The following is an 18373-nucleotide window of genomic DNA, read 5'->3' as shown; positions in this document are numbered from 1 at the left end:
TTGCTTATCAAAACAGGCAACGACTATTATCTTGAGTTAATATATTCATTTTTAACGTATTTCAGGTGAAAATTCATACTTAAAATTCAAAAGTAGTTAAAACCTGCCGCGTTTTGATGTTTTGATTTTAATAGAATTGTAAATTCTTACGTTTGAATCCATCTAGTTTCTGTCGACGGTATTCGTACCGTTTTACTCTACAAGTTTTATTTAAAACGTTTACGTGTTTATTACCCGTATAACAAATTTATTTTACGCCAGACATAAATTATAGTATTTTTTGAGTCCGATTTTTGTTTTTTATTCCGTATTTCTTGAAAACTACTAAATTTACAATTCTGCGACCTATTTTTTCCAATTTTTAGGTCAGATTTCATATAAAATCGCTAAATTTATCACTTAGTTTCGGTATTAAGAATTACAGTGTGGCTTAATTTTACCGAAGGCGCAGAAATCATGGCGAAATCTTTCGCCAGCCCGCACTCTAACGAAGAGTTTTGGAATCTCTATTTATTACGAACTTTCTTCTTTATTTTCACCGACAGAACTTGACCTGAAAATTTGTTACATTCTTCGTGAATCACTCTGTTTATATATACGTCAAATCATTCGATTCGTTTGCTAGGTTCAGCATTCCCCTCTTTATTTTCCTTTCCTTCCCGTCCCTCTTCCTTCTTATTTACAATTTGTACAACATCGGGTAGCTACGATAAGTATGGAGGAGAAAGAAAACAAACTCAAATACAAAAGAACAACTAAGTCGGTACAACTTTGGCTTGAAGGAGGACAATTCATCTTGATTTTCATCGGTAAACGTATCGTATTTGCTCGTATATTTTTTTATTTTATTAAAAATCAACATAAAATTTATGGGTGCACGTGACACGCGGAGATTTCCCGGTAGAATCCTATATTCGTAGACGATTTGGTTAAACGAGCCACAAAATATTTAAGCGCCATGCTGCGATAAACTGTTAATAAAAGTTATCGACAGTTCATTGTTTGTATCCTTTATTTATAATCTCAAAGAAACATATATTAATTTCGTTTTAGTTAAATGCGCGTTCAGTTTATTCTCTGTAGAGAGTTATTAAAAAGTAATTCTGTAAAAGTTTGCGTTTATTTAGGAAAAATTAAGAATTTATTTGCGAACCTGGGGAAATCTGTAATCGAGCAGATTTGGGTAAATATGAAATTCCAGAATCGTCGTAAGGAAAAGGAGAAAACAAAGATAAGATTAAGAATGATAATAAAAATTCAAGAATATTTCACGACGGAATACGGAAATTTTCACGTAGAAGAATAAAATTATAATACTCAGAAAGCAAGGTAAAACCTTGATCAGACCGTCTCCATAAAATACACAATTATTTATATCAAGTATTATAAAAAGTAGAGGGGTTTAATAGATAAAAATAATAAATATACGAATAAAATAGTAAATTAGATTTTGAAGATATTAAATAAATTATTAAAAGAATAATAACAATTCAGAAGGCGTTGGTTGACAGTTTGTAGATTATTTGTATAATCGTATTAAAAATGAAAAAGAATGCCAGAAAATTAATGTATATGACAGTAAAAAATTACATACGTTAAAATTTACGAAATAATATCAAACAATTCCACATACGCAATATTTTAAATTTAGTATACAGGGGAAAAACTTATATTCCATTCTGAACATACAAGTCCGTATGTTGACAGTCCAATGATTTTGGTGTCGGTGAACCACCGAGGCATAACAGAAATAATACCTCTGAAGGTATTACTTCAGAGGATGATATGTATGAATGTAAATGAAGTGTAGTCTTGTACAGTCACAGGTCGACCGTTCCTGTGATGTGTGGTTAATTGTATCCCAATCGCCAACGAACACCGGTATCCACGATCTAGTATTCAAATAGTAGTCCGTTATCAGAACGCGTCACCGTCTTGTTCGTGTTGAAAAAAGATTCAAAGCCATGAAGATTGTATTTCCTACAAGAAAACACTCTTATTTACATTGGAAAACAAGAGCGGTATGAAGTTTTTCGTACAGGTCGTCACAAACCATCATCGTTTTTTTAAAATACGTTTCCTCACAATCGATAAATAGCGATAGCCATCTTTTCTTTCTCTGTCGTGAGACGTACCAATTCCGAAATCAAAGTACGATGACCACCAAGTTCTGAAGATGTTTTGTGGACCTGAAGCTCAAGAATTTTTCAATAATCTGCTTCGTGTTTAAAGATATTGTAACAAGAGCGGTATAACGGACCTGAATAACGGATTCCTGCCGATTAAGGAGAAAATAGAAGAAAATATAACAACGGGAGGAATCCAGAAAAGGGTTAAAAGAAACCCTTTCAGTAAAGCTAACAGATCCGTTTAAAAATCGTCTTTTGTAATACTGCCCGCTGACACAGCTAAACAGATGTTCGTTCCGTGAAAAGAGTTACCGGACCATGATTTGGAACTTCACGGGAAAATATGAGGGCGAGGGCGGTCGATTATTCTCACGCTTCGAGTTCGGTCCGGTCCGGCAGGTAAAGAGATAGGGAAGACCGGTAATAAATTAGTTTTGCGAATCGGTCTAAGCGAGACGATATGATTTCAGTATGCGAATTGAGGGCGCTACGATAAAAGAATAATTACGCGAATTCGACGCGATTAAGGTGACGTCACAATTAATTTCAGTGTGGACAATACGTGAAAACAAGAAATGATTTGGTGAGTTACTGTAAGACTATAAATGAAACAAATAATGTACTAAATTTAACACGTAAATTGTCGGGTAGTTTTATTTGTGAACAACAAAGGTATTTACAGTGAAAGAACTTTATACTTGTCTTATCTATTGTACTATTATTATTAATACAAGACTAGAGGTTAAAAGTGTTAAGAGTAGCGGTCATGCTATGGAATTGAATTCTGGTTTTCATTATTTATCTGCCTGTGAATAAATCCTGTCGATTACTTTAAATTATGTTTTGTATGTAATCTCTGTTTGTTGTTATTACTATTGACATTTATTATTATTATTATTATTACTATTATTTTGATTATTATCGTATTTGTGATTATCATAATTTTTTTTCTATTATTTGTTTTATTATTGTCGTTTACTATTATTGTTATTAATGATTTGTCTTGTTTTACTTATGTTTTTAAACCGATAAATCGTAATTATACAAACATTTTCATTTGACAATCTCTCAACATTCTGATCGAGCCGCGAGCACGCGACAATATTTTATTTTTATTTTACTCTTTTAATGATATTTAATTGAATTTGATAATAAAGCTCATAATTTTTTTTCCATATATATTTCCGCACTAAGAGACGTTTAAAAACAATTGAGACTTTATTATTATTAAATCAGAAATGAATATTATCTGGCGGTTTAACTTAAAAATGGTGTCCTGAAAAATGAGCAAAATTTGACTTATAAGGTTTTTCCACTGTAGTCTTCATTACGTGAAAAAATAATGAAGATATTACAGATTAAACAATACATAATAGTACGAGGTGTGTGAGAAAAGTAATGACACTGACTTTTTACTTACCAAAGTTTTTATTTTTTTGAAACAACAATATTATCCCCTTCAAATAGGGATAATCGTGGGAGTCGTTGTTCCCACTCCTGGTAGCAGCGCTGGAAGGCTTCAACCGGTAGGGCTTTTAACCGGTCGGTCACAGTCTTTTGAATGTTCTCCAGAGTTCCAAAATGACGTCCTTTTACGACACGTTTCAATTTCGGGAAAAGGACACAAGGACTCAAATCAGGTGAATAGGGAGGTTGAGGAACCGTAGGAATGCGTTTTCAGGTCAAAAATTCCCTGATGGAAATGGCCGTGTGACACGGGGTATTGTCACGATAAAGCATCCGCTTGTCTGCGATGTCTGGTCTCACGCGAATCACTCTTTTCCTGAGCCTTTCAAGGACATCTTTGTAAAACACTTGGATGACAGTTTGTCCTGGAGGAACAAATTCTTTACGCACGATACCCCTACTGTCCAAAAAGCAAATCGGCACGGTTTTGATCTTAGATTTGCTCATTCGACATTTTTTCGGTCGAGGAGATGACGGAGTGTGCCACTCTTCGGTTTGCCGCTTTGTTTCAGGATCGTACTCAAATATACAGGATTCATCATCTGTGATTACACGATCGAAGAATTCTTGGTCTTTGTCAATCATCTCAAGAAGATCAACGCACACGTTTCTTCGATAGTCCTTCTGTTCCGTTGTGAGGTTTTTATGCACCGATTTCGCACAAACCTTTCGCATCTTCAAATAGTTTGTCAAAATTTGATGTACGGTGAGAGTGTTTAAATTTGACTGTTCACTCGTCATCCTTATTGTTAAACGATGGTCTGATCTCACAAGAACCCTCGCACACTCGACGTTTTCGTTAGATTTTGAAGTTGAAGGTCTTCCTGAGCGAGGTTGATTTTCAACGTGTTCTCGGCCTTCCAAAAATTATTTGTGCCGGCGGAAAACTTGTGCTGTTGATAAGCAACGTTCCCCGTAGGCCTGTTTCAACCTTTCAAAGGTCACACTCGCGGATTCCCCAAGTTTAACAAAATTTGATCGCACAACCTCGCTCTAAATTCCGATGCTCCATTTTCGTAACACAACTTCACTGATGGCGGTGTCAAAAATAATGTGTTGGCTGAACGGAGTTGAAACTCGTACTGAGTATGTGGAAGGGATAAACAAACCGGTCTAGCACAGACCGATAGACACAGCGTTGCCAGATCGCTCGCAGTGTTACCAATCCCATTATTTTTCTCACACACCTCGTACTTATTAAAAAAACTATTCTATTTGATTATAATGACATGCTACTGTTTTAATTTCGGGTTTACACATCTTAGTTTCAGTAACAGCATTTAAATGTATTAACAAAATTATTACAACTCGTAAATGTCTTTTTATCGGTTCATAATAATACATAATATAAATCGTACAAAAAAAAATTGATAGATTTGCTGGCTACTCCTCCGACAAAAAAATAAAATGCCCAGTATTTGACTGGATAAATCAAGGAAAACCGTTGTAAATCTTGATCAGAGCAGAACCACAAAGTATAAAATTAATATTATTATAAAATAAAAAACAGATGCGATTGAAGTACATATTAATCGATTAAAATATAAACGTATCATATAATATTAAGGTAAACGCAGGAAGTTATTAAATAAAAATTAAATAACTATAAAACGTCCATAAAAATTATTTGAACCCATATTTACGTACAGGTTAAACGGGATACAGAATTATTTCTGAAAAGAAAATATTTTAATGTTCGTATTTTAAATAAGCAAGCGGGAAGATCTTTTAAACGGTACATAATTTATTTAAAACGGTACGGAAACGTTGTACATAAAAAATGTGCCGCGTTTATGAAAACAGTTCTATCGCCTGATTTGGTAGGATGGATTTTTAAAATTTTTCTGAATAGTGACGGTTTTCCCCTTTCTTTTAGTAAAAATTACGCATTCGAAAATATAAACTTGAGGATACGCTAAAATTCTTAATTTCCTTATTATCAGTCCGCACGATTAACAGGCGCCAAACGACGATATGACAGCTGATTTTCCTTATCTTGAAAACTCGTTCTAGATATTTTGAGAAGCCTTGGCTTCTCAAAATTGAGATTTTAGGCAAATATTGCCTGTAATTTTTCGATCGACACCGGCAGACGAAATAAATGCTTGCCTGAAATATTCAACACTGTGGCGACACGTACGTACATTGCAGTCGACTACGAATATGCGTGTCCAGTTGCAGAATGATCCATCAGCTGAGGTATTCTCACGACAGTTACTGGACATTGGAAACGGACAGCTGCCAGTCGATGAGACGTCTAGACGAATATCATTTCCTGATAAGTTTTGTAATTTAGTAACATCGAAAGAAGAACCGATCGAAAAAGTATTTCCTGATATTCAAATTAATCATAGAAATCACGATCGGCTCGGTGAACGAGCTATCCTTGCCGCAAAGAATAAAGATGTCTATCGACTTAAGAATGTTATTCAATCCGGCATTCAAAGTGAGGAAATTACATATAAGTCGATAGACACCGTTGTGGAAGCAGATGAAGTAGTTAATTATCCAACGGAATTTTTAAACTCACTTGATCTGCCAGGGATGCCACCACACATATTAAAATTGGAAATAGGTGTGCCAATTATCCTGTTGCGGAATATTAATCGGCCAAAACTCTGCAACGGCACGTGACTTGCAGTTAAGAAATTGATGAATAACGTAGTGGGAAGCAACGATTTTAACGGGGCCTTTCAAAGGTGAAGATGTCCACATTCCTCGAATACCCATAATCCCGACCGATACACCATTTCAATTTAAAAGATTGCAATTCCCAATTCGATTGGCATTTGCAATCACAATCAATAAAGTTCAAAGCCAATCTTTAGAATTGTGTGGTTTAGATTTAGATGCGGATTGCTTCTCACATGGACAACTGTATGTGCGTGTTCCCGAGTCGGCAAACCAGATAGCCTTTATATCTACGCAGACAGTAGAAAAACAAAAAATATTGTATATCCACAAGTATTGCAAAATTAAACTTCTATGAAACGTATGCTTTGTTTTGTTTCTTATTTCTCATACATGCAACCACAATGTGCCACAGCGAAGCGTGGCGGGTACAGCTAGTTATTTATAATACAAATTTGATTAAACGATTTTTAAAACTCCCAGTTTTTAAGAAGCGCATTCTAGGATTGGATGGGCTTTTGGGCATAAATTTGGTACAGTTGGAATAAAAATTTGACCGTTAAAGATTTGAAATCCGAAATAAAGTAATGGAGACGTGTCATAAACTCATTTTAAATTTTTTTACGAGCTAAAAAGGTGCGAGTATAACGAACGACATAGTTATTAAATATTTATTATACCTTATATTTATATTTATTATATTATATTTATTACAGTAACAGTAACAATTGAAGAACATAAGAAAGAAGCCGTAATAAGAAAGGGAGTCCGACAAGGATGTTCCCTATCTCCGTTACTTTTTAATCTTTACATGGAACTAGCAGTTAATGATGTTAAAGAACAATCTAGATCCGGAATAACAGTGGAAAGTGAAAAGCTAAAAATGTTACCATTTGCCGATGATATAGTAATTCTTGCTGAGAGTAAAACAGATTTAGAAGAAACTGTGAATAGCATGGATGAAGTCCTACGCAAGAACTACCGCATTGAAATAAACAAGAACAAAACGAAAGTAATGAAATGTAGTAGAAATAATGAAGATGGACCACTGAATGTGAAAATAGGAAGAGAAAAGATTACGGAGGTAGAAAAATGTTTTTATTTGGGAAGTAGAATTACTAAAGATGGACGAAGCAGGAGCGATATAAAATGCCGAATAGCACAGGCGAAACGAGCTTTCAGTCAGAAATATAATTTGTTTACATCAAAAATTAATTTAAAGGTCAGGAAATGATTTTTGAAAGTATATATTTGGAGCGTCGCTTTATATGGAAATGAAACTTGGACGATCGGAGTATCCGAGAAGAAAAGATTAGAAACTTTTGAAATGCGGTGCTATAGGAGAATATTAAAAATCGGACGGGTGGATGAAGTGACAAATGAAGTAGCGTTACGGCAAATCGATGGAGAAAAGCATTTGGAAAAATATAGTTAAAAGAAGAGACAGAGTTATAGGTTACATATTAAGACATCCTGGAATAGTCGCTTTAATATTGGAGAGACGGCAGATGGGAAAAATCGTGCAGGCAAGCAACGTTTGGAATATGTAAAACAAACTGTTAGGGATGTAGGATGTAAGTGGTATACCGAAGTGAAACGATTGGCACTAGATATGGAATCTCGAAAGCTGCATCAAACCAATCAAATGATTTAAGACAAAAAAAAAATAAATTTAGAAGACATACAAGGAATTCATGTTGTGTCCACATCAGATTTGGTGAAACATCTGATTATTTAATATTAATGGAAAATTATAATTTAGAATGTTTCAGTCTACTTGATAATAAATAACGCTATAAATTTAGTAATCTTCTCCTGTTTTGTTTTTGATTTCATTTTTTTATGGTTACATCATAATAATTTTAAAAAAACATAGTATTAGACATATATAAGACTATTTAACGAGTAATAAAGGGACTTTTACCCTATCCAATATTTCATGAATTAATAATTAGTATTAATATGAAATATTTATACAATATTTTAGCAAGTGTGTACCTGTCCACTTTATTATTTTTTAACCTCCGGGACCACCGTTAGGTATTGTTTCAGGGGATGAGAGGAGCGACTTTTAGCGTGTGTGAAAATGCCATGCCTGACCGAGATTCGAACCCGGGACCTCCGGATGAATGATCGAAGCGCAAAATTCCAATTCTTTATTTAAGAATTGGAGGATGAATTGGACGTATCTCACTTTCAAATGAAACAAGCTTAAATGATGTGCAGTAAAAAATGTGTATTTGTAATTTAATAGGTGTACACGGAAGTTATGTGGTGTCCAGATTAGATTTTTTTAAGTCTGGGAGCTCAAGTATCAAGGAGACCTTTTTTTTATTGATTTTAACGATTACCAAAATAAGATTTAGGCATCAAAATTCCCAAATTTTGAATAAAATCTTTTTGATTTTAAGGTTTTCCTTCCTTTGTGGGAATAATTTAGGAAAAAATATTTATAAAGAAGTGATCCCTAACAAAAAAATCTGATGTGGACACCACATGACTTCCTTGTACGCCTATTAAATTACGCGTATTTTTAAAATGAAAAGTACATAAAATGTTATTTCATTCATAACTTCTGATATTTTTTTATATATTTTTTTTTAATGTTATTGAATTATTATTTATTGTAAAAGTTTCTTTACACTTAGAGGTTATTAATTATTAATAAATCAATATATTAAATTAGAAAAAAAAGTTAAAAAAAAAGGAGATGAAGTCGGATTGAACCGATGTGCCTTCCCCTTGTAAGATCCAAATATTTCATTAATTAAAAATTTATTTGGCTGGAACTCTGGAACCGGTGGAAATAAGTACCGCTTATGATACATCTTTGAAAAGATCTCGATGAGGGATTATTACTGCAGTTAACAAAAAGTATTTTTTGACGGTTTTGGTTCAGTCGATTGCAATCAAAATGGGAGGGACAACTAGATGTTACAGTCCTAATTACAACATTTCAACATCCTACGGCTAATCGTTTTTGGGTTATGCGAGATACATACGTACAGACGTCACGCCGAAACTGGTTAAAATGGATTCAGGGATGGTCAAAATGATATTTCCGTTGAAATCTGAAAACCGAAATTTTTCGCGATCACAATACTTCCTTTACTTCGTACAAGTAAGTAAAAAGCTGACCACACAATTGCTCCCACGCGGCTTTTTTCTGATGCACGTCTTAAACACACAATTAAAAATATATAAAACAGCTGTATGTTTAGAACGCGCACGAGAAGTTTGTGCCGACTGTATAAAATCGAGTATAATTAATTTTATTATTACAAGTGTTATCGCTACATTTAAATTTTAATTATTTACAAATTAACAGTAATTTAAATTCAAATTAGTCAAGCGTTATTTTTTTATTATTGTTTAAACACTCGTATACGTAATGTCAATTAAAAATTTATTCCTGAGAATTAGAAAAAATAATGTTTTAAGCGACTTCATCTTAAATAAAACTCATTCTGTTAAATAAAACGACTCATTATTCACAAAAAAAAATCCAGCAAAGAGTTACATAACTTTCTAGAAAGGCGGTAAAAAGTGTTCGATACAAAAATTGTTTTTTGGTTAGCGGTAAGTATGAACCGTCAAATCCGTTAAAATCCGACGTGTAAAATTTGACGCGATTAGCAAGCATACTTTTCCGTATAAGTTACTCGGAACAAAACTACATAGCCTGGAAAGCAAGTAAAAAAAATTCTTGTGCTAACAATACCGACTTTTCGTTATTTTATTTTGTTTAAAAAATAACATAACCCCATAAATAACCCCATAACAAATCGGGTTTCTAACTTGCCCTCGAATTTTTTTCCACCTTAAATTGAGCGACTAAGTAGGACTGGACTAATCTTCATGAAATTTTCACACGCACCGGTTCGAATAACGCCTAAGTGCACCTTTCCTTATTCAGAACTTATACCGCTGGATCGTTAATATGTTTAAATAAAGTTCTCGTTAATCTGATAAATATATTTTTTATTTATTTTTAACTAATAACACATATAGATACTTTTTCACTCATTTAAATATTATATCGTTAGTAAATTATCTCTCAACGTTAAATTTAAAACGGCGTACATGTGTAATATTTATGTATTATAATTAACGTATTTATATCTAGTTTAACATTTTAAGTTACATCCTTTACCGATTGATTTAGACAAACGATACTATTAGAAAGAAAAAACATGTAATATAAAACAGCTGTTGAACGCAACTAAAATAACAAATTTATATCTTTTGTATAAGTAAGAAGAAAAGAGTTACTTAATTCGTTTACCGTTATTAAGGAGGACGTGAAACTGAACATTCACAAGTTCAAATACACTACTACTGCATACCTAAATTTCAATAAAGGCGATCTAGTATTTTTGGAGATTTTTGACCCGCAAAATTTTATACATAGACCTATAAATAAATATATATTCTCATTTCTAAAAACGTAAAGAAAATTAATTTTTTCGGTAATAAAAGTAATACCGTACGTTTCTTCACAAAGTCGGTAAAAATTCATCTGCGTTAAACCAGACAACAGAACGACGGTTTTCGGATAAATGCACGATACACTTCAGCATAATAGAAAGATTTTTATTGCGCTTCTATGTTAATTTTTAACAAATAATGAAAGATTTAAAATATCTTCCTTGTGATTTATTTAATATAAAATTTAATAAAAAACTGTTTTTTTTCAGAAGAACATTCCATACGTGATTTTTTAAATAATACCGCATAAAAAATAAATTACAATAAACCTGACTTTTCGGCATCTTTATTTAACTTATACAAATCGGTCGGTTTAAAACTGTTTTAAGTGTTAAAATTCTATCAAATACCAAAGTAAGTAACAGTATTCGAATTTAGTTGAATTTCACATCGAGGTAGTAATGGAATTACATAAAATATAAATATTTCATTTTACATTTTGACCATGTTTACACGATTTTAAATTAAAAAATATATATATTGTTTTAAATTAACGTTTTGTGCTTATAAGAAAATCTATTGAACGCTATGATTATTATATTTTGTCAGTTTTATGAAAACAAAAAGGAATAAAAAAAGTCAACGGATGATTTTGCTTATTATAATAGATTTATTGATAAATTTAAGAAGTATTATATTACATTATTTTTAAAAATATACAGTTTTATTTACAATAAATCAGATGTGGACACTACATGACTTCCTTGTACGTCTATTAAATTACATGTACACGTTTTTGCTGCACTTCATTTAATTTTGCTGCATTTCATTTGAAAGTGAGATACAATCCTCCAATTTTTTATTAAAAGCGGACAGTTACACGATCGCTAAAATATTAATGTTTATTAATATCAAATATTTATACGATTATTAATTCTACAATCTTATTTGAATTATTAGGTTTGAGTAAAAGTCCCTTGATTACTCTTTAAATAAATAAATTGTTTCCAAATAGTCCCGTAATAAAAACCGATTATTCTACACCGTAACGTCAAAATGAATATTTGTAACCGGTATATAGAAATTCACTAAATGTAATCGTTTAATTATTATTAACTTTTATTTATACGACACACCAGAAATCTTGCGCATATTACGCACAGTGAAAAAAACATTTTCAACGATCGCTTTAAACTGAATTTAATTTAAAAATGTATTTTATTTTTCTGTCAAATAATTAAATAAAATGATTTTTTTAAAAATAAATATATAATATTTTTACAAGAATTTGCTAAGAAAATCCAAAAATAATACGATTCTAAATTATAATTTTCAATTAATATTAAATAATCAGATGTTTCATCAAATCGATTATTTTTATTTTATTTTACTTGTATTTTTATTTCTATAATAATTTTTTTTCATTTTTTTTATTATCAATGAATTATTATTTAATGTAAAAATATTTTTCAATCAATAATTAATAATTATTAAATCAATATATTTAAAGTAAAAATCGATTTTCTGCAGAGGTATTTCAGAGAAAACTTTATATAAAAGCCGAATTCCTTACTTAAAATGCGTATATAAATAATCAAATAATCTAAAAAAATGTTTTTCCAAAAATCAATCTCCACCTCTTAAATTTAAATATGTTTTTTGTTCTTTCGCTCCCTTCGCTTTAAATATTTTTTAAAGTTTATACTTCATATATAGAGAGAGCTACCAAGATATGTTGACAATATTTTAAAATGATAGATCCGGTACCTAATATTCAGAAAAGCTTTTGGGAAATTTTCTTTTTCTTATTTTAGCCTTTATTAAAGCGGGTGAAGATTTAGAGAAAAGTTAACTTAATCAAATTTGTTAAGCTTAACCAAAAATATGAATATCTAAAAAAAACTTTTCTTAAAATTTATTCCGCATCTCTAAAAAATATATATTGTTTTTTTTTTTTGTTTTTTTTTTTATGTTACTCTTAATGTTCGTTATTAATTAAAAAAAAAAAAAATATTTTTTTTCTTCATCACTTAAAGCAGCATATTAAAATTAAAGTGACTTTGGCACCGATATTATATTCCGGACTAAAAATGAGAAGCAATTTTTGGCCGGCCTCCATGGCGCGAGCGATAGCGTCTCGGCCTTTCATCCGGAGGTACCGGGTTCGAATCCCGGTCAGGCGTGGCATTTTCAGACGCTAAAAAAATTTTCATTCGTTTCATCCTCCGAAGCGATACTTAACGGTTGTCTCGAAGATTCATAAAAGTTATACTATACTTTTTCAATATTTTTAAACAAATCTCTTTTATATTATTCTTTTTGTCAGGGATCGCTTCTTTATAAAAATTTTTTTCCTAAATTTTCCTCGCAGAGCAACGAAACAACCAAAATAAAAAAATTTTCTACTCGATATTTTGTGAATTTAAATAAATGTTATTTTAATAAAAATCACGACTTATGTTTTATTTTGGTAAAAATAAGATAAGCTGCGATACTTTACCGGCTTCGTTTAATTTGATTTATTTCCGTATATTGTTTTTGCTAGTTAATTGTAATTATAATATGACACGTCGTTTGCTATCTTACGTTAATATGACGATAGAAAAATGAAATCGTAAAAGAACACAACGGAATACGGCGAACGGTTAACGATTTTAAACAGCACGGTCATATATACGCGAAATCTTGCGTATCAGTCTGTCCGTTCAACTTCTAAAATTAGATCTTAACTATTAAATATCGCTAAATAATAATATAATTGATTTCGCATTATAACCGTTTGAATTTTCTTACAAATTCTTTTTAAGTTAATGCCGTAGATTAACAGTATCTTTAAAGTTCACTTAAATAAATTTAAAAATAAATTATCGATGTATCGATCATAATCTATCTTATGAAAAGACCGGTCCCTTATATTTAAGATTTTTTTCTAACCTTTTATTTATCTCATCTCTATTAGGTTTTCAATAATAAATAAATATTTTATTTTGACGAATACATAATAATTTATTATTACTTAGGTCACGTCAGGAACGAGTATAGAGATATGTTACTCCACGAATAAAAGAAATAATAAAAAACCTGATGTGGACACCACATGACTTCCTTGTACGTCTATTAAATTATATGTACACATTTTTGCTGCGCTTCATTTAAACTTATTTCATTTGAAAGCGAGATACGATTCTTTCATAAAATGGACAGTTACACGATCGCTGAAATATTAATTTTTATTAATATCAAATAAAATATTTATACGGTTATTAATTCGACAATCTTATTTGAATTATTAGGTTTGAGTAAAAGTCCCTTGATTACTCTTTAAATAAATAAATTGTTTCCAAATAGTCCCGTAATAAAAACCGATTATTCTACACCGTAACGTCAAAATTAATATTTGTAACCGGTATATAGGAATTCACTAAACGTGATCGTTTAATTATTATTAACTTTTATTTATACGACACACCAGAAATCTTGTGCATGTTACAGACAAGTGAAAAAAAATTTCAACAATCACTTTAAATTGAATACAATTGAAAAATGTTTTTTATTTTTCTGTAAAATAATTAAATAAAATGATTTTTTTAAAAATAAATATATAATATTTTTACAAGAATTTGCTAAGAAAATCCAAAAATAATACGATTCTAAATTATAATTTTCAATTAATATTAAATAATCAGATGTTTCATCAAATCGATTATATTTATTTTATTTTACTTGTATTTTTGTTTCTATAATAATTTTTTTTCTTTTTTTTTATTATCAATGAATTTTTATTTATTGTAAAAATATTTTTCAATCACGGGTTAATAATTATTAAATCAATATATTTAAAGTAAAAAAAAAACAAAAAACAAAAGGAGATGAAGTCTGATTCGAACCGATGTGCCTTCCTATTGAGATCCATATATTTCATAAATTAAATTTTTAGTTTTAATTTCGATCGCAATCAAATGGGAAGTGCACAACTAGATATTACAACAGTGCTAAAAACAAAATTTCAACATCCTACGGCTAATCTTTTTTGAGTTATGCGAAATACTTACGTACAGACGTCAAGCCGAAATTAGTCAAAATGGATTAAGGGATAGTCAAAATGAATATTTTCGTTGTAAGATGAAAACCGAAATGTATCGCGATCGCAATACTTCCTTTACCTCGAACAAGGAAGAAAAAATAAAATCTGCCTGAAGACGGATCAAAGGTAACTGTGGTAAATCCTTGATCAGAGCATCATAAAATAATACGATTAATTATACGATATAATTAAAGCGCATATTAATTATCTAAATACATACAAATAAAATAATATTAAATATTAAAAAATAACTTGAAAATAATTTACAATTCAAAAGCGTAAATAAAAATTATTTAAGCGCATATTAAACCAGATGTAGAAAATTCATGGATTTGAACTTATTTTTAAAACTTCATCGACAGAGTAATAACATTGCTTTTGTTAAAGATAATATTTTAATTACGGTTTAAACAAATTGTCGGGGGCATTTTTAAACGGTTTCGTAATTTAATAAAATTGGATCGATGCCGAATAATTTATCAATTCAGTTCGGATGAATCCAGATTATTCGCCCTCCGGGATCTCTTACGGAGAACCCGAATCAGGCCTAACGAGACCAGACTCGGGTTCTCCATTAAAATTAAGGGGGGCGTCTTTCTGCAAATTTCGATTGAAATGTCAGAGGACTCCCAAATTGATACATTTCGGGGATCGAAGTTTAGAAATACCATATTTAACGCCGAAAATACAGATAAGAATAATACAGAGCGGGCCAAATAAAAACGAAAAGCAAAAGGTAATATTAACTTACTTACGTTTATTGATTTTCGATTTCAGCGCTTTTGAAAAAAGAAATGTTGATAATGTCGCAAAATAATTTTAAAATCTCTGTTCAAAATGTTCTCCACCAGCCGTTACACGAAGTTCAACGCGGTGAATCGAGTTCAAAAAAACTTTCTGCGATACCCCGACCGGAATCCTGGCAATCTCTTGCCGTATGTTGTCTTTCGACTCTTCCGAGGCCCCCGGGTTGTTCTTGTAGAGTATCCCTTTCAGATAGGCTCAGAAGTAAAAACCGCACGGCGATAAGTCTGGAGATCGGAGCGGCCACAAGTCCTTACTGATTGTTCTATCCTTCGTGAAATATCGTGGATTCGAGTCGAGAGACCGATCAGACGTATGGCAAGTCGCTCCGTGTTTTTGGAAGTATCCGTAAGAAAGCTCTTACGGGGTCAAATTATGCGTAAATTCTTCGTTCGGTCATAAATAGACGTCGGTATTAACAGTCTCCTCAAAGGATATCGGTCCGATGATCCGGATTCCACAAATTGCGCACCAAACACCAATTTTTAAATCGCGGATCGGTTTCCGACGGGTTTCATTTGGATTTTGTGAATCCCAGTGCTGCGTATTCTGAGAAGTAACGTATCGGTAAATGGAATCGCGCTTCATATGTTGAAATGAAGAGAAAAGGATCAAGGAATCCTTCGCTAATATTCTGTAAAAGCCACTGGCAGTAATTTACTCGTTTACCCGTATCGTGTTTTTTTTTTCACGCACAACACTCACACGATAGGCTTTCATTTGTAAAACGTGAAGTATTTGTAAACGACAAGATGTTCCAGAAACTCCTGTTTGTCGGACTAATCGTCGTTTTGACTTGCGAGGACTCCTTCCAATACGATTCGCTATATTCCATCGCTCATGCGCTCGATTAGTTTTACATATTATTATTACAAATGAAAGAGATAAAATCATAACGTTCGGTTACCTAAACACAATAAGAACTCTTCGCGTAAGTCGATGTATTACGTTGAGTTACACAAAAACAGTTCTGTTGTCTGATTTGCTAGACGAGGAGGATATAAACCATCTTTTTTTTTATAACAAGGATTACGCATTCATAAATAAAAGCACAAGGATAAGTTAATATATATAATTTTCTAAATAACGATCGTCAAATATTTGATCTGTCTTTCGGTCGGTTTACGTGTGCGTTTTGTAATTTAATTGAAAGGTATATTTCTGTAACCGATTGAACGACTTACATGAAATCAAACGTAATATTCTCTAAGAAATAAATTAAATAAAGCGATTAAATAAATGAAATTTTACACCCGTAAATTTAAAAATGGCAGCTACTCATTCGCAAAAAGCTCTTATTCCTAAACCGAAGCGATACGTTAAGTATGCGAAAACAATTATGTTTATTTAATAGAAATAGATATTATTAACCGGTTAAATTATATGTATGTAATACGAGTAACAAGCCGTCTGTGAGAATATAAGGCAAACCGATTAAGAAAATAAGAACCGAATCGCTTATGCTTTATTAAAATGTTTTCTCTTTAAACTACCGAATATAGACGCTGAACGAAAACAATCGGCATACTGAAACCGCAGAACGGATACGATTTACATCGTACAAGATACGTTTATTTGTTTCTGTTTACCGCACGAGTCGGCTATGTTGGAAAAATACATCATCGGTCACTTTTTTAAAACATCTGGTATTTATTTTAACTCGAGCGATTTAAATCTGTCTGCGATGACAATAAAGAGTGAAAAAAATTTTTTAAGCGACAAAATTATTTAACTATCGATAATTTACTCTTTCGGTTGATAATAATGCGTTATATGCAGTATCACAATCATGGAAAAACAACGATCTGAACTCACTATCATTTTTTTTTTCATAAAATCCATCGTTAACATTTGCCATAAAATTAACGTCTACGTTCGTAAATAACTTACGATAAAATTTAAATACTTTTACTGTTAGATAAGATACTGGTTTTGGCAAAGATAAGGTTTTGAACTCATTTTTAAACTAATTTCAACAAAAAAGCAGAAAATGTATTATTTACCGCGAATAAATAGTAAATGAATTCGGTTTAAAATTTAGGACTTACCTAAGATGTAACTATTTTAACGCAAACTACACAAATTCAATTTACTAAAAATAAATATACTCGATATGAAAATAATTTTCATAACGGTTTAAAAGCAGTCGTTTTAGAATTATATCTTTTCATATTTAATTTCCAACCGACATGGTTAATTATAAAAAAAACTTCGTCAACGGTGTACAATAATGTAGAAAAAATTAAATATACAAATCGAATTAAAAAATAACTGCTATATAATTACGCTATATTATCGTTGAAAATTTCTAATAAAAGACGAATAAACAAAAAATTTAACGAGTCTATTATCCAAGCGGTTAATCGAAATCGATTAATAAAACTATAACTTACCGACGGTAACGATTCGTCACAGTGAAAAAATAATATTCGAAGAATACATCGGTAAAACGGCGGCCCGCGATAGACCACGTGGTTATACCTACTGACTGACAGACGCGTGCCAGCGGGCATCACCTACAACGTCGTACGTAGCAGCTGACCAGAACGGCGCAAGCGCGGCCTACTCCCACACTATTATAGACATAACCTTAACTACAGACGCTACGTACATACTACCGGGAAGGTGATCTACGACGACCGGTAAAACATAACTAACCTAAAACGCGTCGGTGAGGCGACCTAAATAATAATGACTTCGCCATTAAAAATGGCTTCGGTTTTATCAAATATTCCTAAAATTTTTAATTCGGTAATTATTTCAAAAACAATAAGTATAAAAATTAATCGCTTCTTTTACTTTGTTTTTGAGTCGCCATTCAAATAAATAA

General features: G+C 31.6%; 1 protein-coding gene across 3 annotated transcripts in view; it reads right to left on the bottom strand.

Moving 5' to 3' along the window:
- Positions 1 to 18136, bottom strand: part of LOC142325638 (uncharacterized) — a 102853-nt gene extending 84717 nt beyond the window's left edge. Inside the window, exon 1 of one of the 3 annotated variants that reach the window (XM_075367649.1) lies at positions 17937 to 18136. The gene's annotated coding sequence lies outside the window, so the exon portion shown is untranslated. Of the gene's footprint in view, positions 1 to 15494; positions 15608 to 17591; positions 17611 to 17936 lie in introns of those variants that run through there. The other 2 variants (XM_075367651.1, XM_075367650.1) reach the window with 2 other exon arrangements.
- Positions 18137 to 18373: the final 237 nt, after the last annotated feature.

This window comes from Lycorma delicatula, chromosome 5 (assembly GCF_047948215.1).
Source record: "Lycorma delicatula isolate Av1 chromosome 5, ASM4794821v1, whole genome shotgun sequence".
NCBI classification, from domain to species: domain Eukaryota; kingdom Metazoa; phylum Arthropoda; class Insecta; order Hemiptera; family Fulgoridae; genus Lycorma; species Lycorma delicatula.
This window is presented reverse-complemented; position numbering and strand designations above follow the sequence as displayed.